The sequence below is a fragment of the Pteropus alecto genome, unplaced genomic scaffold (genome assembly GCF_000325575.1).
Source record: "Pteropus alecto unplaced genomic scaffold, ASM32557v1 scaffold106, whole genome shotgun sequence".
NCBI classification, from domain to species: Eukaryota; Metazoa; Chordata; class Mammalia; order Chiroptera; family Pteropodidae; genus Pteropus; species Pteropus alecto.
The window spans coordinates 17,142,854-17,163,934 of NW_006442103.1; the positions used below are offsets into that span (position 1 = coordinate 17,142,854).

Genomic DNA, 21,081 nt, shown 5'->3' on the forward strand with positions numbered 1-21,081 from the left:
ATTATGCTGTTCTATGATCAGTTAGTCAATAGTTGGCTGAGTTTGTCACAGTGAGTCATTCCTTCATGGCTTAGGGTCTTACGCTGGGTAGGCAGAGGTTGTGAGATTTACTACATCCCTCGCTTGGTCAGCTATTACATCAGCCGTACACCCTCATGTTAGAAGACGTACTTTTTTTTACCATCAATGGAAATTTGATACTTGCCTTCATCTTAAATGCATCTTCCAAGAAGAGAAACATTTCCTTAGAAGACCTTCCCTTATCTTTCCTTAGAAGCTTAATATTTATAGAACTGACTTTACCTGCAATTATTGAAGGCTGTTCATTAATAAACCACAGATATTTCACATTTACATATTTAAGAGATTCTAACCCACATAGACTCAGGGAGTAGTATGAAGGATACTCAATTCCTGGGAAGGGGATGGATGGACATAGTGGTGAGTAGCACAGGACAGGGAGCAACCAGCTAAGCCACACCGTCATGGAGCCACAGAGATCTGTCCTTTTCCCTCCAATTCTCAAGTGCCTCTGAAGTTGGACTCAACTAAGAATGTACATAACGCGCCTCAACTGTGACTTCACTGCGTAATTGCTGGGAGAGGGAAGTACAGCTCAGTGCACCCCACTCTGCGGGAGGAGAGACAGGAATACCCACCGTGACCTACTCCTTCGGTCGTTAGCCACGGATGCCATCGAGCCTCACATTGTAGTTACGCTCTCTGAAGTGTAAATGGGATGGTGTTTATTTGGTTGTTGCACCCGAAGGCTAGCCCAGCGCCTAGCACATAGTAGGTGCTCAATAAACTTGTGGGAAACAAATGAACAAGATAAAACAGACTCATAGGGAAGATAATTAGGGGAATCTAGACTATCATTGGATTAAACGTAATGTAGCAATTTAAATCTACCTAAATCGTGTGGTATTAGCTTCTTGAGAGCGGTGACCATATTTCACTCACCTTTGTGTGCCCAAGGATTTAGCCTGGTATAATAGGGGCTCAGCCATTTCTGTGGGATTGAATCATCTGTAGGGACTCCTATGAGTGTAGCAAAAACACCCTAGAAGGTGATATGGAGGGATGAGATAGGATTAAGTGACTCGAAGGTGATGCTGCTAAGGTTGATAATGACGATCATGTGCTCGGCCTTGGTGGCGGTGGCAGACGAGGATGCTCATGGAAAGGGATGATGCTGGGGCTGCTGAAACTGCAACAAAAGTCGCTCAGGGAAGGGTCGTGATGACCGAGTCCTCTCTCTGCTGGTCCACAGGTGCCAAAGTGAGTCCGTTCGCGCCGGCCCGTTAGGGAAGGTGATTCCCCAGCTTCCCACTCAGTTTTGCCTCCATCATCTCCCGACACTCCAAAATATCACCACTCTCACTGGTCAGGTTATTTTTTCTTTTTTCCTGTTCTTATATACAGCCACTTCCTGCCTACAGCAGCCCTAGGAGCGTCTGTCCTGAACCCAGTACCACATCCCTCTTCCTCCTCAGTGACAACTTCTCTGGGGGTTGGGAGAGGCTTTCTTTACTCTGCCCAGGACTGCGCTGCCCTCCTCAAGACGGCCATGCTCAGGGATTCCAAGGTTATTCCCTGTTCCACACGCCGATCGCCATGGCTGACAACGTCTACTAAAGAAAAGAAAACATACTTTTTAGTCTTTAGTGGGACACGTCATTGTGTAAGAAGCCCAGCAGTAGGAGGACAGAGGACTTAGTGATGCTTCGTGGATTTCTGGCTGTGGGGTCAACTTAGAGATACATTCCAAGTTGTCACAAATAGGCATAAGCAACGGCTTCGGTGGGGGTGAGTCGGGCTTATTTAAAGTCTGGAGGAAGCGGTGTCCTACATAGATGAACAAGACAGACAGGAAATATTCCTGAATGGAGCAAGAATGTGAGAAACACTTGGATGAGAAAACCGAGACAAAACAAAGACATGCAGAGAGCTTTAAAATCCACATTGAAGGTTTTGGAAGATAATGATAATTAACATTATCTAAGCTCTTCATATGTATTACTCTATTTAATCTTCGCAGCAAGCCTATGAGGTAGATATTAGTATCATCCTCACTTTACGGATGAGAAAACCGACACACAAAACTGTAAGAATAACTTACCCAAGGCCACATACGACTAAGTGGTAAAGACAGCTGGAATTTGAAGCTAAGCTCTATTTTTCACTAACGTTTATTTGGCACTATGTACTAGGTAGTATGCTTTAGTCTAGATCTGGGGTGACCTCAGGAGACCTAAAAGAGCTACGGGCGACAGAAAAAAAAAAAAATCCTGTCGCACAACCTCTTTAATTGTCAGCATGTGGATTATTTACTCCGTGAATTGATTGACTTTGTGATGTGTGTGATACGATCTTTAAGCTCTTGTCTTTTGTTTTGCTTTCCCCACATCTCCTTCCCACAAAATATCTGTATCTACACACTGTAAAGTGTGTATATGTTGTGGTATTTATCTGCTCAGATGCGATTCAGCATCGGTCTTTAAGGCCATGCCTCGTTCTTACCTCTAGTAGTTAGCATAGGTCCGTCCCATCAGCTTTTCCTGACAGGAAACGAGTCAGTCCTTCCATGTTACAGACGGTGAAAGTGGTTTGGAGAGGGTCAACGGCTTGAGCAAGGTCGCGGGTCAAGTTAGCGGCATTTGGCTTAAATCAGGATGAATAACCTCTGTCCCTCCAGCCTGATCCTTGGAGGGTCTGCCCGTCCCGGGGCGCGGGCCGCATTCCAAGCTGGGTCATCTGGTGCACGCCGCCCGTCTGAAATTCCCCTTGCGGTTTCGCTCACATCTGGTGTTTTTCACTTCTCTTTCTAAACACGTGCTTTGATCCTTCTGCTGCTGCAGCAGAAAGATGTCCAGGGTTCCAAGGAGCACAGTTAGCTTAGCGAGACGCGAGAGATACTCCCCTTGACAAGACTTCTAAAAATAAACAGCATCAGAGCCTCACCGTGTCATGCTTGAAGCGCTTCCCGGAAACCCCCAGATTTACAGCCGTCTACACAGTCTCTACAGCCCCCAAACCTCGAACGTGCCTGGACTCCCAGCGCCCCAACCCCGGGTCCTCGCGGATGCCCAGCAGGTTCGAAGTCCTGTCATTCTTCCTCCCGGTCATTCTCAGGGTGGACAAGGATGACACGTGCTGAAATGTCTTCCATAAGAGTTCCAGGGTCATATTTCTCTATCACACTCACTGATCTGAGAGCTATGCATATTTACTTCCACAAAAACCTCATCTACGACTAGCTTTCTTGTTGTATTTATTTTGTCAAACGTTATTACTCATTCTGTCCCCTACTCTAGCTTAGTAAGTCCGTTTCTTAATTGTAAAAGCATTTTTCCATTATAATAAGAAATTTTAGAGAAATAGAAAAGAAGAAAAAAAGTCCACAATCCTAATATTCTAACATAACCATTATTAATTATGTGGTCTGTTTTCTTCCAGGCTTATTTTCCTTTACGTCGTGTGTTTTTTGTTTGTTTATTTGTTTTTACATAGCCAGAATCACAATTTACATTCAATTTTTGTGTTGTCTTCTTCTCACTATCTAATATTATATCATCAATGTTTTCTCATGTTGCTACATGATCTCGCAGATATAAAATGAAAGGGGAAGTATAGGTTTTGGCAAAGGGAGTGGGCGAAACCCATCAGTGATCTCCCGCAAAGAAATGCATTGTAACCATCATCCGCGGGGACTCAATTCTTCCCTAAACTGCTGGGATTTAAAATGGGAATAAGAGAAGACAGAGCTGAGTACGAAGAAGCAAAACAGTCCCAAATTTTTGAAAACGAAAGATTAATTTGAAGTCACAAATGGTTAAATTCAAGATTCGAGACAATCGAACCTCCCTGTTGAGATAAGTCAGAGGCAAAGCTACATGTCTCGGTGGCATCATCTACCTGAACAGTCTCCAGAAAAGAACAGGTATGGCCAGAAAGAGGGATGTTTGGGAAACACCTACCTCGGGAAAGAACATCTCCCCCGTGAGCTTGGGAAGTTAGAAGCTACATTGCCCACTGCGTTCTCGGAGGGTTTCGGGGAAGTGAGGCGGGGGGCGGGGGGCGGGGCCATTGTCTGTATCAGGGGGGAACTGTCTGGCTTCCTGTGTTCTCCACTTTATCTCGTCCCCCTTCCTTCTCAGCTGCCCCATCAGACACCCACTCCGAACTAAGACGTTCTACTCCAAATGGACTAAGTCATCCTCCTTCAATCTCCCTGCAATCAACCTTTCCGTCCAACCTCTCTTGCTCTTCTTTGCTGAGCCCCCCAAACCCAAAGCGTCCAGCCAGCTCCCCTGCGCCCTTTCGCTTTCCACCTTCGCCCCGACCACACGTACAGGCCAGCGCCGAGCGGCAGCGCCCTCACTTAGCAGCCACGGCGAAGCCTTCTTTCAAGAACTGACCCTGAGGACAAATGCTCTGCTTTACTTCTTCAGAGCTGCTCTCCCGACACTAGCGTCCCTACTGTGTGTCAGGTACTTTAATCCTTACAAAAGTGCTGGAAGGCGGGTATGGCTCTTCTCAGTTACAGCTGAGGCGATGCAGCCCAGGACTTGTCTACGCGACGATACGTAATATTGTAGAGATGCGAGAGAATTGAGAAGACACGCAAAAGCGCAGGAAAAAGGACAAAGCAAAATTAGCCATAATCTACCCTCCCCAAAGAACCACTGTTAACGTGTGCGCGCGCGCGTGTGTGTGTGTGTGTGTGTGTGAGAGAGAGAGAAAGAGAGAGAGAGAGAGAGAGAGAGAGAGAGAGAGAGAGAGAGAGGGAGAGGACAACCCATAACACAGGTAGGTCTGGGATCACACCATTTCTAGTGGCTTGCTAGGGTCGCCACAACAGCGTACCACAAACTGAGTGGCTTAAACAACAGAAATGTGTTGTCTCACAGTTCTGGAGGCAGGAAGTCTCAGATCAAGGGGCTGCTAGGGTCGGTCCCTTCTGAGGCCCATGAGGGAGACATTGCTCCCCCCGCCCCCAGCTTCTGGGGGTTTGCGGGCCATCTCTGATTTCCCTTGTCTCCTGCTGCCTCATTCCAGTCTCTGTCACCTTCACACGGTGTTCGCCCCGTGTGCGTTCTGCCTCTCCACATGGCATTCTTTTTATAGAAACGAGAGTTCTAGCGGAGTAGGGACCCACCCTACTCCAATATGATCTCATCTTAACTTGAATAATTACGAAAACCCTATTTCTAAATAAGGACACGTTATGAGGAACCAGGGGTTAGGACTTCGACATATGAATTGGGGTGGAGTAAGGACACAGTTCAACCCAGAGCAACTGTCTATACAATATTTCATCTTACCTTTTTTTTTTTTTTTTCCCCACTTAGCATTCTATTGTGAACACTTTCTGGGACAGGTCAATTTCTGTTGAGGAGAGGGTCTAGAATGTGCCAGGGGCCTGTGTTGGTGGAAACGGGAGGCCTGAGTGGGGCACTATGACGAGGAGCAGCCCAGTGCTGGGGCGTCGGGGGAGGGGGGCGGGCCAGCAGCGAGAATTGCGTATGGACGGGGCAAGAGAGCGGTTGGGACGCTGGCGCTCGTCGCGGCTGTCCACCTCGCAGACTTTCTGAGGGCTTCTCAGAAACATGTGCTGGAGAAGGAACGCTGCCAGGACCGCCAGTCCCCGCCGTGACCGGCCCCCACCCACGCACCGTTATTTAGCTTGGAAGAAATCCTGGAAGGAAGACGCAAGAGAAACCATAGAAACAGTCGAGAGGGAATCAGTGTGAGGGAAGTCTTGGAAGGCGAATGTAGAAGACCCGTCGGCTAGGAAGCGCTCTACTGCGATAAATAAGAAGTCCTCCACTGAGCCAGAGAAATGTATTTTCACGTTCTCACCCTCGCTCTCATTTTTCTGCAAGATCGTGGGCCTTTCTACTCAGTCTCTCTCTACGCTTCAGTTTCCTCCCATTCATAATACCTAGTCATAGGACGGTGAGGATGAAAATGAGGTGGTATATGGAGAGGCGCTTCCTGTAGTGCCTGGCATGACGAAAGCACTTATCCATTCATTCATTCAATAAATACTGGGTATCTACTGTTCCAGGGACTGTGTTGAATGCTAAATACACAGGAGTCAACAAAACTGACATGGTTCCCATCCTCGTGGAACTTATGTTTTGGAAAGAATGGGAAATATCGAGCAAATGAACAGACAACTGAAGTCTAGAGTGATCAACTGTACATATAATTTGAAGAAGAAAACTGACTTCTAAGATGGACAAGTGGGAGCATCTAGTTTGGTGGGGGCGGGAGAGGAGGCACGTAGAGAGGGACCCTCTGAGGAAGTGGTAGTGAGCTGAGGCCTGAAAGTCAAGTTGGAATCAGCCAGATGGAGGAGTGGGGCTGGGTGGGGAAGAGAGTCCCAGGTAGAGGGAACAGGGCCTAAAGCAATAAGAGGCCTGTGCATTAGAGGAACTGAAAGAAACTTCGGTGTGACTTGACTGCGGGGGGCGGGGGGCGGGGAGAGGGGGGATTCAGAGAGACATTGGGGAGAGGTTTTAAAAGTCAAAGGTTTAGAGAGGTCGGGGAGAATGAGAACCGAACGGGACCCAGGGATCTAGCAAGTGGGAGTCCCCCGTGACCCGACCAGTGAGGGAGCAGGCTCACTGCAACGCGAGGGTGGAAGCCGGGTCGCACAGGATGAAGAGGCAGCGTGTGGGGAGGAAGTAAGGAAGAGAAGGAAGTGAGCAAATATTCTTTTTAGAAGTATCATGACGAAGGACAAGAGAAAGTTGGGGGAGAATGTCTTCTTTGTTTATTTTTATTTTGGATGGGGGAATTTGGGGGCATTTTTCTACTCTGAGGAGAAGGATCCGTGGACAGAGATGAAAGACATGAAGAGAAAGTAGGACCAAGTCTGTTGGTAGGAGGCCTCGTTCCCATGGGTATTCTGCCCACAAAATAGAAAGTGGCAGACTCTGGTGTCTTGATAGGCCCACTGGCCCAAACAGTGTGACTTATGTAAGCCCTAGCCTCTCTTGGTTGTTAGAGTCTCCTTGCAAAATGTTCAAACAAATTTGGTATTCAACGACTTTCACCTTAAAGGAAGTTTCTTCCAGAACCTTCTGATGTAGTCCTACCTGGGCTGACTGAGCTCTAGGCTTGCTGCACAGCCGTCCCCTTCACACCCTAGGGGTTCCCTTCACCTGTCGGGTTGGATGCTCTGGTTCGTGGATTCCACGTCTTCCTCTTTCTGGATTTACTCTGTTATTCTGATGGACTGAATCCTCCAGTAATTTCCTAACGAAGAGGGCAGGGAGGATCTCACAGATGCCATCCGTGCCCTGCCCATTCTGTCTTGGCACCTACCACACCCATGCATTCTAAATTATCAGCACCAACATCTCTTTGCCCGAGGGCTTTTTCTGGCTCAGGAATCAACCCCTCCTCCCTGTCAGCAGCCCTTAACCAACGACTGACAAGAGTTAGTAGGTAAATACCCCAGTTTCATCAGGCCTATTTTACAGGGGTCTCCAGAGTGCCTCAAAGGAATCGAGTTCCAGCTGTTCTCAGTCACTAGCCGGATACTGGCTCCTTGATTCATCCCCCGCTGCCTTATGGGTATTCCCTGGACTCACCTCCCACATAAGCTACTTTTTCTCTTACATCTATTTTTCCATCTCTTATCTTTTTGCTCTACTTTCTACTTTCCAAATCTTCTACTGTTTTTTTTTAAAAATTTCCGCAGTCATATTTAAATTTCTAAGATCTCTTTTTTTGTTCTTTAAATGTTCTTTTTAAAAAACAGCATTTTTAAAAATTTCATGTATGTAGTATCTGTCTTATCTCTCTGAAGATATTAATAAATTTTTGTTTTCTTTTTCTCTCAGAGATACCGCTGTTTTCGAATGATCTTCGAGACTCTTCCCGCCAGCGTGTCACGTTCCCAGAGAAAGGTATCTTAATCTCCTGGCTCGATGTCAGGGTTGTATGACTAATGTAAGAAAAGGAGGCAGGGTGTCTCTAGGTAATGTTTTTTCAGTATTTTGTCCTTTCACACAACTATGCCTGGTCTTCCCTCTGACTTACTCTCCCACTGTGAGAAAAACCTCCATTCTTTGGTCACTGTGTGGAAGGGGCTGTCTGCCTAACAGCAGCAAGGAGAAGAGGGGGCCTGGGGACTTCGATCTTCTCAAACTGACTTTCGACTCATCCTACTGTTTTCAGCCACAACTTTACCAGCAAAGTACTGACAACAGTACCTCAGCCACCAACTGCTGAGCGCATGGAGGATTCTGAAACGTAAAGCAAGTTGGATTCAGCTTCCTTGGGTCTTTGGATTCAGTTACCACTCAATTATCTGCGTTCCAGCTTTTAAAATTATCCTGCTCTTGGCCCTTTCAGATTCTCTGTCCTTGTTGGTTTATTCTTTAAAAAAAAAAATCCTTTACCTAAATTCTTACTTGCTTACGTATGCATCAAGAAACTCTAGAAACACATAAGACTAGTAACAGAGCTTGGTCGTGGAGGGGAAGAAGGTGGGACCTGGGCCAGTGGAAGGCGTGGGTGAGGGAAACTTTTTGCTTTGTGCCTTTTTCCAATTTTTTTTTTCTTTTCTTTTCTTTTTTTTTAAGTTTTAGAACCATGTGAATGTATTACTTCATCAAACATTAACTTCCGATGGAGTTCTAGGAGGGAGTAAAACACAATGCATGTGTTTATTCTGCTCTCTTTAACCAGAAATCTCGAGTGCTGTTTTTCTAAATTAGCAGCTTCAATGTTGAGACCATGAGAAGCTTCCCAACCAAGAGCCATTCTAAGCAAATTCAAAAGCCATAAACAAAAATATGGACAAATTCGACTCCACCAAAATTAAAGATTTCTGTGAGAAAAAAAAAAAAAGAAAAAAGAAAAGAAAAAGAAAGAAAAGAAGAAAGTCAGACACCAAAAACAAATTGGGAAAAAACTGTTTAAAACAAATATGAAAAACGGCTAGTTTCCTTAAAATATAGCGTTCTCACAAAGGAATTAAAAACAGATCCAAGTTTAATAGAAAACAATAGGCAAAGGACATAAATAGAACACTCTGGTGAATCAACACAAATAGCTTTTAAACACAAGAAAGATGTTCGACCATACTCATAGTTTTAAGAATGACCATTAAAACAATGAGAGACCATTTTTCACTTATCAGAATGGCAACATTATAAAAATCTGATTCTAAATATTGATGAGGTGAGGCTATGGAGAGATAGGAAGTCTAAAACATTTTAAATACGATTAAAAGTTAGTGCAGTCTTTTTGTACTACAGTTTGGTACTATCTGTCAAAATTTTTAAACTTACACCCTTTGACCCAGAAATTTATCCTATGAGTATGCTTTCCCGGAGCGTGAAGACATATTTAAGACATACTGATAAAGATACTCATTATGGCCTTATTTGTAGTCACAAAAACTGTAAGCAACCCAACCGTTCACAGTAGGAGACTAACTGTATAGATCATAGTGTATTCGTTCTATACACTGTATGGAATACTCTGCAGACATTAAAAAGAAAGAAGCACCTTTATGTTTATGGCATAATCTCCAACGTGTATTGCTAAAGTTTAAAAGCAAGATATGAAACACATGTGTATGGAATGACCCCATGTGCGTCTGATAGTTTTTCAAGTGTTTTTTCTTAGATACATAGACATGCTCACATACACACAGAATATCTCCGAAGGAATAAATAAGATACTAGCAGTTATGGCTACCTATAGAAAGGAGAACTAGGAAAATAAGAGGTCAAGAAAGGGAAGAAAACTGGCTTTCCTGTTTCTTAAATACATTTTTTTTTTTTTTTTTTACTTTTTCTCTTTTAACCAAGTGCATTTTTTTAGTCATGGGTTTTGGTTGCAAGCAACAGAAACCAACTCTGGTTAATTTAAGCAGAAAACAAATCTATTAAAGGGAACTGGATAGTTTACAGGTTCTCCAGGAGGGTTGGAAACCGGGGTTTAGAGGTTACATATCCAGAAACGACTTCTAGAATCAGGTTGCACAACAACTCTGTGAAGACATCAGTGCCTCCACCACATGGACACCGCTGCTAGGACAGTGGACATCCCAAGTCTGGATGCTGGTTCCTGCTCTAGAACCACCACCACTGAGGCATCTGGAAACTGAACGTGGCTATTACAACCAACGCCCCTCTCTGCGGGGCAGATCCTGGCAATTTGACGTGAGTAGTTCCTGAGTCAAAACAAAGTCCAGTACAGATCCTTATGCCTGTGCCTAGCTGCAAGGGAGGCTGGAAAATAAATTGCTGATATCTTCAGCTTCTATAGTGGGAGGTTGCCTCTGTATCTCATCAAGTCTCATAAAATGGGGAATGTTTCAAATATAGAGAGTTTAGATACCTGGGGCGAAGCAAAGGAGAGAGGGGTGGGGAAGAAAGAAATTCTCTCCTGACTCCTTTGAGACAAACTCACCTTCCCAGGTAGGTCTTTTCATGCACGATATTCAGAATCATAGGTCTTCAGAGTAGAAAGGTCCCTATAGGTTATTTGGTTTAGTGGTCTCGTTTCATCATGGAGAAATCCAGATGCAAGTTAAGTTTGGGGAAACTCAGGTTTCCCAAGATTACCCAGTGAGAGTTGCTGACATCATTAGGGTGTCCCAGTCTGGGTCCCTATTCTCCGCAGGACCTCTGTGTATAATCAACACTTCAGCAAAGGGTCTCAGGAAATATCAAGATGCAGATTTGTTTCTGGTAGAGCCTCTTCTTGAATAGCTGGTGTCATTTATTACAAATATTATGGAAACATTTATATAGGACTTTTAAGGTTTAAATTTATTTATTTATTTTTTAATTACTAAAAGTTTACTTATTAAAAACAAGCAAATGATATAGAAGAATTCAAAATATGGCAAAACCCTACCCTCATCTCCATTCTTCTACTCTCTAGGAAAAATCAACGTTAAAAGTATGGTGGGCATCTCTCAGTTCTTCTGTGTATATACACATATATTCCGATTTATTTGCAGATATATGTAACACGTATATAACCTTTTATAACTCTCCGTCTCACTCTACATGTACAATGGACATAACTGAGCCCCGGAGTGGCTGTGTGCCAGTAAGTTCCTGGCAGGTTGGAAAGCCACACACGAAGACACAGTGTCTGAGGAGGGGCTGTCACGCACCACGGAACGCCTGGTAATATGCTGATATTTTTGGTCCAGTGGGCCTCAAAGTGTGACTTCACCTCATGCAGAAAACTACCAACTTTATCTTCAAACTGCTGCAGAGCGTGAAGACACCTCCAAAGTCACCTAGTCCAACTCCATTTGGATATAGAGAGCTAATTCCTGGGAGGAGGGCGGGAGAAGGCGGTGAGGGGCCTTGTCCAGGGTCAGTCGGCCAGGGGCAGTGACGGCGTTGGAATGTCTTTCTCCAAGACCTTTGCTCATGGCGTTGCGCTGCACTGCTTTCTGCTGCGAGGGGGAAGCAGTGCTCCGTTTGAAGATGTTTGGGTGCTCAGACCACACGGTCCCTCGGACACCAGTGCTCCGAGGCCGGCGGGACGAGGTGCCCGCGACCTCGTCCATGGCGATGTGCTTCCGCATGCTATGGGCTTTATTAGCTTCCAGGAAGTCTTTTCTTTGGAACCACCTGTCTTGTACTCTTCAAACTTCTCATGGCACTTTGCCCTCTTTACTCCTTAAACAGAGCTGTATTATTTGCTGAGGACCTGGCAGAATGTACCAGATGGATGGTGACAGAAGGGAGAAAAAAAGACAACCAGGTTTATAGGCGCCAAATTCATTTATTCGGAGAATGGTCATTTAGTGCTGAAGAATGAGGGTGGGGGTGGGGTACGAATCAGAAGAAGATGTACCTCTTGCCTTCTGGGAGTTCGTTGTCTAGAACAGTTACCTCCAAGCTCTTTTCACTACCCCACTCCATCAGAAAGACTGAGCATGTTCTCCCAATAATTGCATATTTATTATAAACGAGATGTGCTCTGCGGTACTAATTTTTAAATATTGGCAAAGCGTAATGTTCTCAATGTTTTAGCATAAAGAATAAATAGAACAAGCGTTCACTTGCTTTCTTCCCACATCTCCCTTTGTCACCGTGGGCACCCCACTTCAGAGCCCGCCGTTCTAATGGGGGAATCAGACGGACACCCCACAGCGCTGTGACACAAGATGATGTGAAGAAGGCACCGACTCAGGGTTGGCAAAGTATTCTTAGAGCATCGGGATAGCGTCGCCAAAGGAAAGGGGAGATGAGACTATACGGAGACGTCTGGGCTCAGGGCTGGGGTCAGTGCCAGGCGCCGTTTCTAGGCTGGTGTCCATGCAAAGACCCTTGATGATGAGACTGCGCGTGAGCGCCTACCTCTCCGGACCTCAGTCACGTGAGGGCTTCATAAATACCACGTTAGGGACGGACACCCGACCCACGGCCCAGAGCCACCCCTGACAGCAAGGGCCCTGGATGTGGAGTCAGGGGCCTGGGCGAACCCTGGCTCTCTCACTAACCTCTGCAGCCTTCAACCGCTGTGAACCTGAATTTTCTCATCTGTAAAAAGGGAACGAGGAATGTCTTCTGGGACTGCTAACGATTCCTAACCTAACATTTGCCGAGCTTCTCATCGTGCCAAGTGCATCCCACGCGTCATCTCGTGAAACCTTCGTGACGACATGATGAAGGCGACGCTATGACTGTTCCCATTTCGCAGGCAGGAACGGAGCTGCAGAGAGAGGAGACCATTTGTTTGTATGGTCCACGCAGCTGGAACATGCAGAGCCCGAGCTCGGAGGCTCGCTGGACTCTGGAGCCCATGCCCTGCCCCACTCCGCTGGGCCGCTGACCCCACAGGCTTCCTGCGGGGCAAACAGGGACCAGGAGCAGCGAGGTGCAAACACAGTACTGTGACACAGGGCGTGAGATGCAGTCCCTGTCCTCGAGTCTAAATGCAAAACGTGCTTTTCTACACGGCCCTGAAGCTCAGAGAAGCAGGATCCGGTTTAAAAGAAAGGTTTAAGAGAAAGAGAACTTTAAAGTTAACGTCTATTTTAAGTCCCACAAAGCAGTGTGGGACAACCTGGGAGGAGCAGCAGGTTGGGATAAGGCCGTGGGCTCCTGCGTACCCTCTGACTCCAGGTGAGGTTTAAGCTGGGGTTACTCAGCTGTTAGGGGCCCTAATCAATGAGCTCCTCAGGGTCTTCTTGTCTGATTATCCACAAACTCCATCCTCGACAGGCGCTGCAGTGAGGACTCTCCCTGCTGTCCCAGGAGAGCCCTGGAGACGGGCCCGAGGCCGGGGCCGTGCTGCTCAGGTTGGCGAGGGCCCAGCTCGGACAAGGCCTGCGGGGGCGCCAGGGAGGGTGAATGGGACGCCGCCAGAGCTCCATAATTATAAGGACACACTGCAGAGGACGTTTCTGTTGTGGTCGGTCCCTCTGTTTACTTTGGGCAGTTCTGTCCTTTCTGAGCTGACCTTCCCAGCTGAGATCGCCCGTTGTCAGCTGGGTAAAGCCAGAGCCTTGCAACCTATGGGGTGTTTGAATCCTCTGTGGCTCCGTTGTTGGAGGGGGGCCAGGGCAGCTGACCCCCCCCTTCAGGGAAGTGAAGCCAGGGCTGCAAACTTGCTGACAGTGGCCGGAGGCCTGCGAACCCAAACATCCTCCCTTCTTCCGCCTCAGCTCCGTGTAGCAATGACAAGAAAACAAAGCCACGAGCTTTCCAGAGCAGGGGAAGGCTCCAGCCACTCCCTTCCAGCCGTTCCCTCCTGCCTTTGGCTCACAGCCACGTGAGGACAAGGTTATGGCCACAGCTGAGAAGTGCTGACGTCTACATTTTGGTTGTTGCTTAAAAAAAAAAACAAAACCAAAAAAAACCCACGCACACGCTCTCCTTCATGGCTTAGAGCTTCATATAGTTGATGCAAACCCTTTGCTTTGTTGTGTGTTCTCGAGTTCGAATGATATGAATGTGGTGTTTCAGAAAGAGAAGGAGAGAAAGCTCATCAGTTTACTACTTTTCCTGAACTTTCCAGTTTCTTTTGGCCTCTGAAAACCAGAATAGAGTCTTTTATGCCTAAGATTAAAAACATCTGGTCATCTCATTTGAGTAAGGCTGGGCTGAAGCGGGCCAAAGCCAGGTGGCAAGGCCTGCCTCCTTGAATTACGGAATTTTGAGCAATGAATGGGGCTAAAAGTTACTAAATCCCACCTCTTTGTTTTACAGATAGGAAAACAAGCCCAGAGAGGTTTGGACTTGCTCAATGTCACACGTCTTATAAGTGTCAGAGGTGAGGCCGGAACCCAAGAGATTCCTGGGAGAATCTCACTCAGTCTACCACCCTTCACATGTACCCAAGCACAGGGAGGACTGAGTATTTTTAAAAAATAAAATGTTTCTAAATATTCTTAATTCCTCTATTCGACACACCCAGCTATTTCCACCTTTGCATATTCCCACCCAGATCTTATCCACCAGGTATACCTCTCCACATATTCTTCCTCAGGAAAAGAGAGAGACACGTGTTTACAGAGCCCCTGCTACAATGCCAGGTGTTTTCTCAACATTTCCTCGTCGAATTTTTACAGCAATACTATATAAGGGATGCACTATTCTACCTGCTCCACGGAGGATGAAATCGAGATGACAGACACTCTTGCCCAAGGTCACGCGGCTGGAAAGTGGTGGAGTCAGGATGCGATCCGGATCTCCCAGATGCCACGACACCACCCTGCCACAGCTGCTGTGCGCGTCACACTTTCCATCTTCACGCTTGCCCACTGTTGAAATTACGACCTAGTTTTCGTAATTATTACTTTTGTGGATGCATTCCTTCATTCACTATTGACTGACTACATGGCTACTCTGTGCCAGGCTCAGTCAATACACTGAAAAATAGAGTACTGAGCAGTATACACGAGTCCCTGCTCTCACCGAGCACAGCTTCCACAGGGAGAGTCAGACAGTAAGGCAAAGAAATAAGTCGGATAGGGAGGAAGAAAGCGAGGATGGGGACTAGGAAATGCCTGTTTCCTAATGACCATCCTAAGTAAGATGGTCGGGGAAAGAAAGTTCCTCTGTGACATGTAAGCTGAGATCTGAAGGTGGTGAGGGAACAAGCCAGACGGATATGTGGGAGAAGAGCGAGTTCAAAGTCACTGAGGCAGGGGGAGACCTGGCCTGTTCAGGAAACAGTCAGGCCAGCGTGGCCAGGGAGGAGCGCAGGAGGAAAAGCAGAATGAGAGCCAGACAGAGAGTGGGAGGGGCCAGAGGAGGCGGGGCCAGAGGAGGCGGGGCCAGAGGAGGCGGGGCCCCGGGCCAACAGAAGACACCTGCTTCGATATCAAATGGGAGAGGACTTGTGGACACTTCTGAATAGAGGATGGATACGTTTACGCTTCCTAAAGTGTTCCTACGACTGCTGCGTTGAGAATAGACCAGGGACTGAGGAACAAGGGGGAAAGCAGAAAGACCAGTTGGGAGGCCATCGCAATAATCCAGGCGAAAGACCGTGTGACTTGGACCAGGGGTGGTAGAGAATGCGGTGATGAGCGATGCACTTCGGGGTATATTTTGACAATAGAGCCGGTATGACAACCTGCCCTCTTTCCACATCATGGTGTCACAAGCATTTATTTTAGAGATGCAGGTTGTCCCAGCTGGTGCTATTACAGGTAACATTCTCATTAACAATACCACTCACGCTTTTTGTGTGTCTGATTGCCTTGGGATAAACTTATCAGGAGCTGGATGATGAGTCCGAGAAAGTAAGCATCCCTGGGCCTGTTGCTACATGTCGTAGGTCTGCAGCAGGCTCCGTCGACGGTGCCTTTAAGAGCTTTCATTTTAAATGCTCCAGAATCCCTCCCCTGCCCTCGGCATCGCTAACCCTCTCTCTCACTATGGTTTTCTTCTTTTTCTCCCTCTCCTCCCTCTCCTTCTGGAGAACTAATAAAGGGGCAGGGTAACGAAGACGGACAAAGGTTAGGGCCGGCCACAGAGAGAGGCAAGAAAAGACAGGGAGGAATTCATTTTTTTTCTTGCCTTGCAGCTCTGAGAAAGAGCCAGCTGCTTCCCTTAGTCAGATGAGAATCTTCTTCTGTAAGAATCAACAAACTAACAAGACTGCTTACTTAGAGACCTTTTTTTTTTTCCCCCTTCTGGGGAGATCAATGGACTTAACAATTTCAATTATCTGTCACAATGTCCCCTGGTGCTGGATCAAACTGCCTCCTCTGAACAAACATTCCTCTCACCACGGTGGGCAGTTTGCCAAGCTTTCTGGTTTCTTTATTCCCCTCCTCTGGCAGTTGGGTCCCCCTTTCCGAGGACCTCCCTGCTTCCCCCAACTCCAAATTCCATTTGCTCCGTCCTCCTTATCCAATTTCATCCTTAATATGGAAGAAAAGATTTTAATCATTAAAAGTGGGGGGTTTTCTTAGGAATTTCAGGATCTGTTTGTCTATCTCTGCTGATCCTAAAATTCATATGGAAATGCAAGGGACTCAGAATAGCCAGATGATTTTGAAAAGGAACAAAGTCGGCGGACTCATGCTTCCTGATTTCCCAGCGCACTGAAAAACGGCAGGAATCGAGACGGTGTGGGACTGGCATTAGGACAGACACACAGATTGATGGGACAGAATTAAGAATCCACAAACAAATCCTAACAGTTACAGTCAATTGATTTTGACAAAAAGGCCAAGAGCACCGAATAGAAAAAGAATCACCTTTTCAACAAATGGTGCAGGGAACATCCACACGCCAAAGAATTAGTTTGGACCGCGCCCAAATACCATACACAAAAAAAGTTAACTCAGGACGGATCACAGACCTAAATGGAGGAGCTGAAACTATAAGACCTTTAGAAGAAAACATGGGAGTCGGTCTTTGTGACTTGGAGTTAGGCAACATCTCAGATACGACACCCAAAGCACGAGGGACGAAAAAAAATAAAAAGATAAGTTGAACTTCATTGAAATTAAAACTTTGGTGTTTCAAAGGACACCATGAAGCGAGTGGAGGGACAACCCATGGAATAGGAGAAAATATTTGCAAATGATAAATCTGATAAAATATTAAAAATTCTTACGATGCGATAATAAAAAGACAAACAATGCTGTTTTAAAAATGGGCGATTATAATAGACATTTTTCCAAAGAAAATATATGAATTGCTAATAGGCACCTGGAAAGTTATTAGGGAAATGCAAATCAAAATCACAGTGAGATACCACTTCTCATCCACTAGAATGGCTATAATTTTAAAGAGTGGACAATAACGAGGTGTGGTGAGGATGTGGAGAAATCGGAACCCTCATCCATTGCTGATGGAAAAGTGAAGTGGTCAGCCACTTTGGTGAACAGTTTGGCAGTGGCTCTAAATGCTAAAAATAGAGTTACCGGGTGAGCTAGCAATTCCAACCCTAGGTATCCGCCCAAGAGAAATGCAAACATACGTCCACACAAAGACTGGTATGGGAATGTTCACGGTGGCTTTCTTTGTGTACTCAAAAATGGAAACAAACCAACTGATGAATGAATAAACAAGATGCGATGTAGCTATACAATGATATATTATTTGGCAATGAAAAGGAATGAGTGTAGACACACGCTACAATATGGATGAACCTCGAAAAACATTATGCAAGGTGAAAGAAGCCAGTCACAGAAGACCACCTATCATGGGATCTCGTTTATGTAAGATATTTAGAACAGGCAAATCCACAGACACAGAAAATAGATTGAGTAGTGGTTGCCTAGAATTAGGGGGAGCAAAAGAGTGTCGGGGGGGTGAAAGTGGGCGATGACTGCTCATGGGTACAAGGTTTCCTTCTAGAATAATGAAAGTGTTCTAAAATTAATTAAGGTGATGGATGTGCAGCTCTCTCTCTCTACCAAAACGCACTGAATTGTACACTTTAAACATGTGAACTTTACGGTATATAAATTATATCTCGATTTTTTTTAAGTGGCTTCTTGTTTACTGTTGGAAAAAGACACCAGATTGTTCCACTCGATGCCCTCGAAAAATGTGTTCACGTAACGCATGAAGGAGCATGCTATGAGATTGGCCTAAGGGTTGCCGGCAATAAAAGCTGGAGGTGGAAAGGGGCCAGAGGAGGATGGAGCAAGGGATGCAGGAGGGATGATAAAAATGGGTGAAGAGATGCACCCACAAATGAAGGCGTAAATCCTCTCAAGGTTAGACAGCCAGGCGGGAAAGAAAGAGCAAATGTGGGAGTGGACTTCGCAGGACGTCTTCACTGCAAACTGTGTGGGAAGGGGAGGGAGGGTGCAAAGCAAAGCTACAAAGCAAATAATTAAGAGGATGAAGACGCCACTGATTCACTGAGCATACAATGCCGGGCAGAGCTGCCTGGAACTATTCGGTAAAAGCAGACGAGCACCGTAGCCGGCTGGAAAAAGCCACCATGGTTACTGTTGTCAGATGTGTATCAAGGCAAAGTTATAATGCGATTCTGCAAATAGTCAGAAAAATAAAAGGTTAACCCTCCCTACAAACAAAGCCATGGATTCGCATGAGGTAACACCTAGGAAACTGCCCCTTTGCTTAAGCAGAAATCCATGTGTATAATCTTATTCGTACAGCCCCTTGCATCTCAAGAAAGGTATTTTTAGTATCCAGAAAAGTTTGCCTTACATTAGAGCTTATTAGAGAGAGATTGGATCTGGAAAGTGCCCACTTTTAAATAAGAATTTAAAAATAAGAATATAGGGCAAGTTAAATAATACAACAGTAACTCGTGTCTAGTAAGATGCACATGCGCACACACACACACACACACACACACTACCATCCCCCAGTGGTTTAAAACAAGATGCAAATCACACACTGTCAGCCTCTTCCTTGAGGGTCTCGGCCCCGCCTCCCCAGAGCCCACCTCTTCTTCACAGCCCTGTCATGTAGGGTAGAAGAGAGACAGAACAGCTGTGACCAGTGCTTACTCATCTGTACAGTCACCAGATGACGACGGTTATAATTATTAACATGTGTAAAGGGCTTTGCAGTGTATAAGCCACTGCCATGCATTTGATTTTCATTTCATTTTCATCATCATAGGACTCTCTCCGTTTTTGCCCCCTCAGATGAGAAAATCGAAGCTCAGGAATGAAGTGACTTGCTTAAGATCCCTTACTACTTTCTCCTCTCATGTGTAAAAACACACCCAAACCTCTCTCAATTAAAAACTAAAATAAAATCCACTCTGTTCTCCACATACCCTCCAGCCAACCTATCCCTCTTCTCTCATAAAGAAGCGCTTCCGGAAAGCAGCTCACGCTCCCCGTCTCCCCCCCTTTGCATCTGTACTGCTAATGCCCCTTGTCTGAGGAATGTAGTGCACCGGGCAGGGCAGGGCGCAGGCTGAAGGATCGCACCTGGGCGGGGCGCAGGCTTGGATCGCACGCAGTCATTAAACACAACTCGAGGGTTTGACGAGGGAAGTGTCCTTGACCACCGAAGAAAGGGGCCAGCTCCCGGCCAGCGTGCAGGCTTGGGCAGCTTCTAGGCCTCCTCGGCGCTCCAAGGAGCTTTCCATTCTGTGGCTACTCTCCCTTCCTGTCCTCTCTGAAGGGGAAGAGGGAAGGAAGAAAGGGAGGGGAGGAGGGAGGGAGGGCAGTTTCGAAACAAAGTCACGTGACCACAAACTCCATCCCCTTCTTCATTAGGGTCGCTTCCACCTCGCTGCCGTTGGGGTTGCAAAAACAGAGGCCACGTGTCCAGGACTTGCATCTCTGGCCTCGTGAGAGAGGAAGATCCCTCCACTCCAGAACTGTTCCCTTCACCTCCCATCGAAGTCTCTATAAATTCTCCATTTAAGCGCCGTTAATGATCTAGACCTTGGAAGATTTCCTGGGTTTAAGGGTCTAAGGAAGCTGAACCTGACAGCGGGCGGGCAAGAGAGCGGCGAGGGGCGGGGGCGTGTCTGAGGCGTGTTCGCCCACTTCCTGGACCCCGCGGCCGGGCCTGGTCACGGACAGGACAGAGAAGGCTGATGCAGAGAGCCCAGCGCGTGCATTAATGGTCTTGGATACAGTTAGCTCTCTCTCCCCTCCCAGCTGCACTAACCGTGCTTCCTGTTCTGTTATCTGAAGTCTGAGTCTGGCGGTCTGTGAAGACACAGTGCCTGCTTCCAGCCAAGCAAAGCAGCCTTTCCTCCAGAGCGAGGCGGTCACCCCTGTCCTCGGCCCTCTGCTTCTCCAGCTGCAAAAGCGGGGCCTGCGCCTCTCCCCGCCACCCCCACCCCAGATCCTGAGATAATGAGCCACTTGGGGGCCATCATTCCGAGGAGTTTGCAACCTGGCCAGTGTTTAAAATCGACACTCAGTTACTGCACGTTTTCCCACACTTTTCATCCCTCCCCTGTAATTCAGGCCACTGAAGAATTAGCATCTCCTTTGATAGCAAAGGGAGCCAACTGCAGCAGTCAGGGAATAGGCCACGGCGAGATCACACAGCGGGCGAAATGTGTGTTGGATGCTCCTGCCTCCTCCCTTTCTCTTGCTCCCTCTCCTGAAGTCGGGAAAGCATCTGAAAATACTCATTTCCAACTTCTTGTGAATTTAAAGTTCTCTTGTCTCTCACAGGGGCTTTATCTGCAGTTATTAAAAAAAAAAAGTTTTGGCCCCTGCTAGAAGTAGCCTTGCATACCCAGGACCTCCCTGCTCGTGGAGCTGGACCCCGTGGGGAGTCCTGTGAGATGAATATCCACAGTTACTCATGTCGGGGACTTTCCCCCAGCCTCGACCTCTCTGCTGGCTTCTCTGTCCTCACCCACCTTCTTAGGCCGGTACCTGGTGACACTCATGGTGACCCAAGAAGGCTGGCCCAGGGGAAGTGGAGACCGGGCTGTGCTGATGATTTATGAAGCCCTGTGGCTTCTGCCTGCTCCACGCGGCCGCTCATCAGAGGGTGCGGCTTGGGTCGCGCGGGGCCCTCAGCAGCTTTGTGGTGGGTATCGGTTTGTGCTTCCTCCCCCTTTGCTTTCGATTCAGTGCTTTCCTGTTGCAGTCTGAGCAGCTCATTTTAACCGCAGCCCCACAGCAGCTACCGCTGCGTGCAAGCTGGGTCC

At 46.8% G+C, this 21,081-nt stretch overlaps 1 long non-coding RNA gene across 2 annotated transcripts in view; it reads right to left on the reverse strand.

The window, feature by feature from the left end:
• Positions 1–10,862: 10,862 nt before the first annotated feature.
• Positions 10,863–21,081, reverse strand: part of LOC107196245 — an 18,170-nt gene continuing 7,951 nt past the window's right edge. Inside the window, exons 3-4 of one of the 2 annotated variants that reach the window (XR_003048661.1) lie at positions 12,503–12,714; positions 10,863–11,706 (exon numbers count right to left, since the gene is read on the reverse strand). This is a non-coding gene — a long non-coding RNA (uncharacterized LOC107196245). Of the gene's footprint in view, positions 11,707–11,761; positions 12,715–21,081 lie in introns of those variants that run through there. The other variant, XR_001517631.2, reaches the window with a different exon arrangement.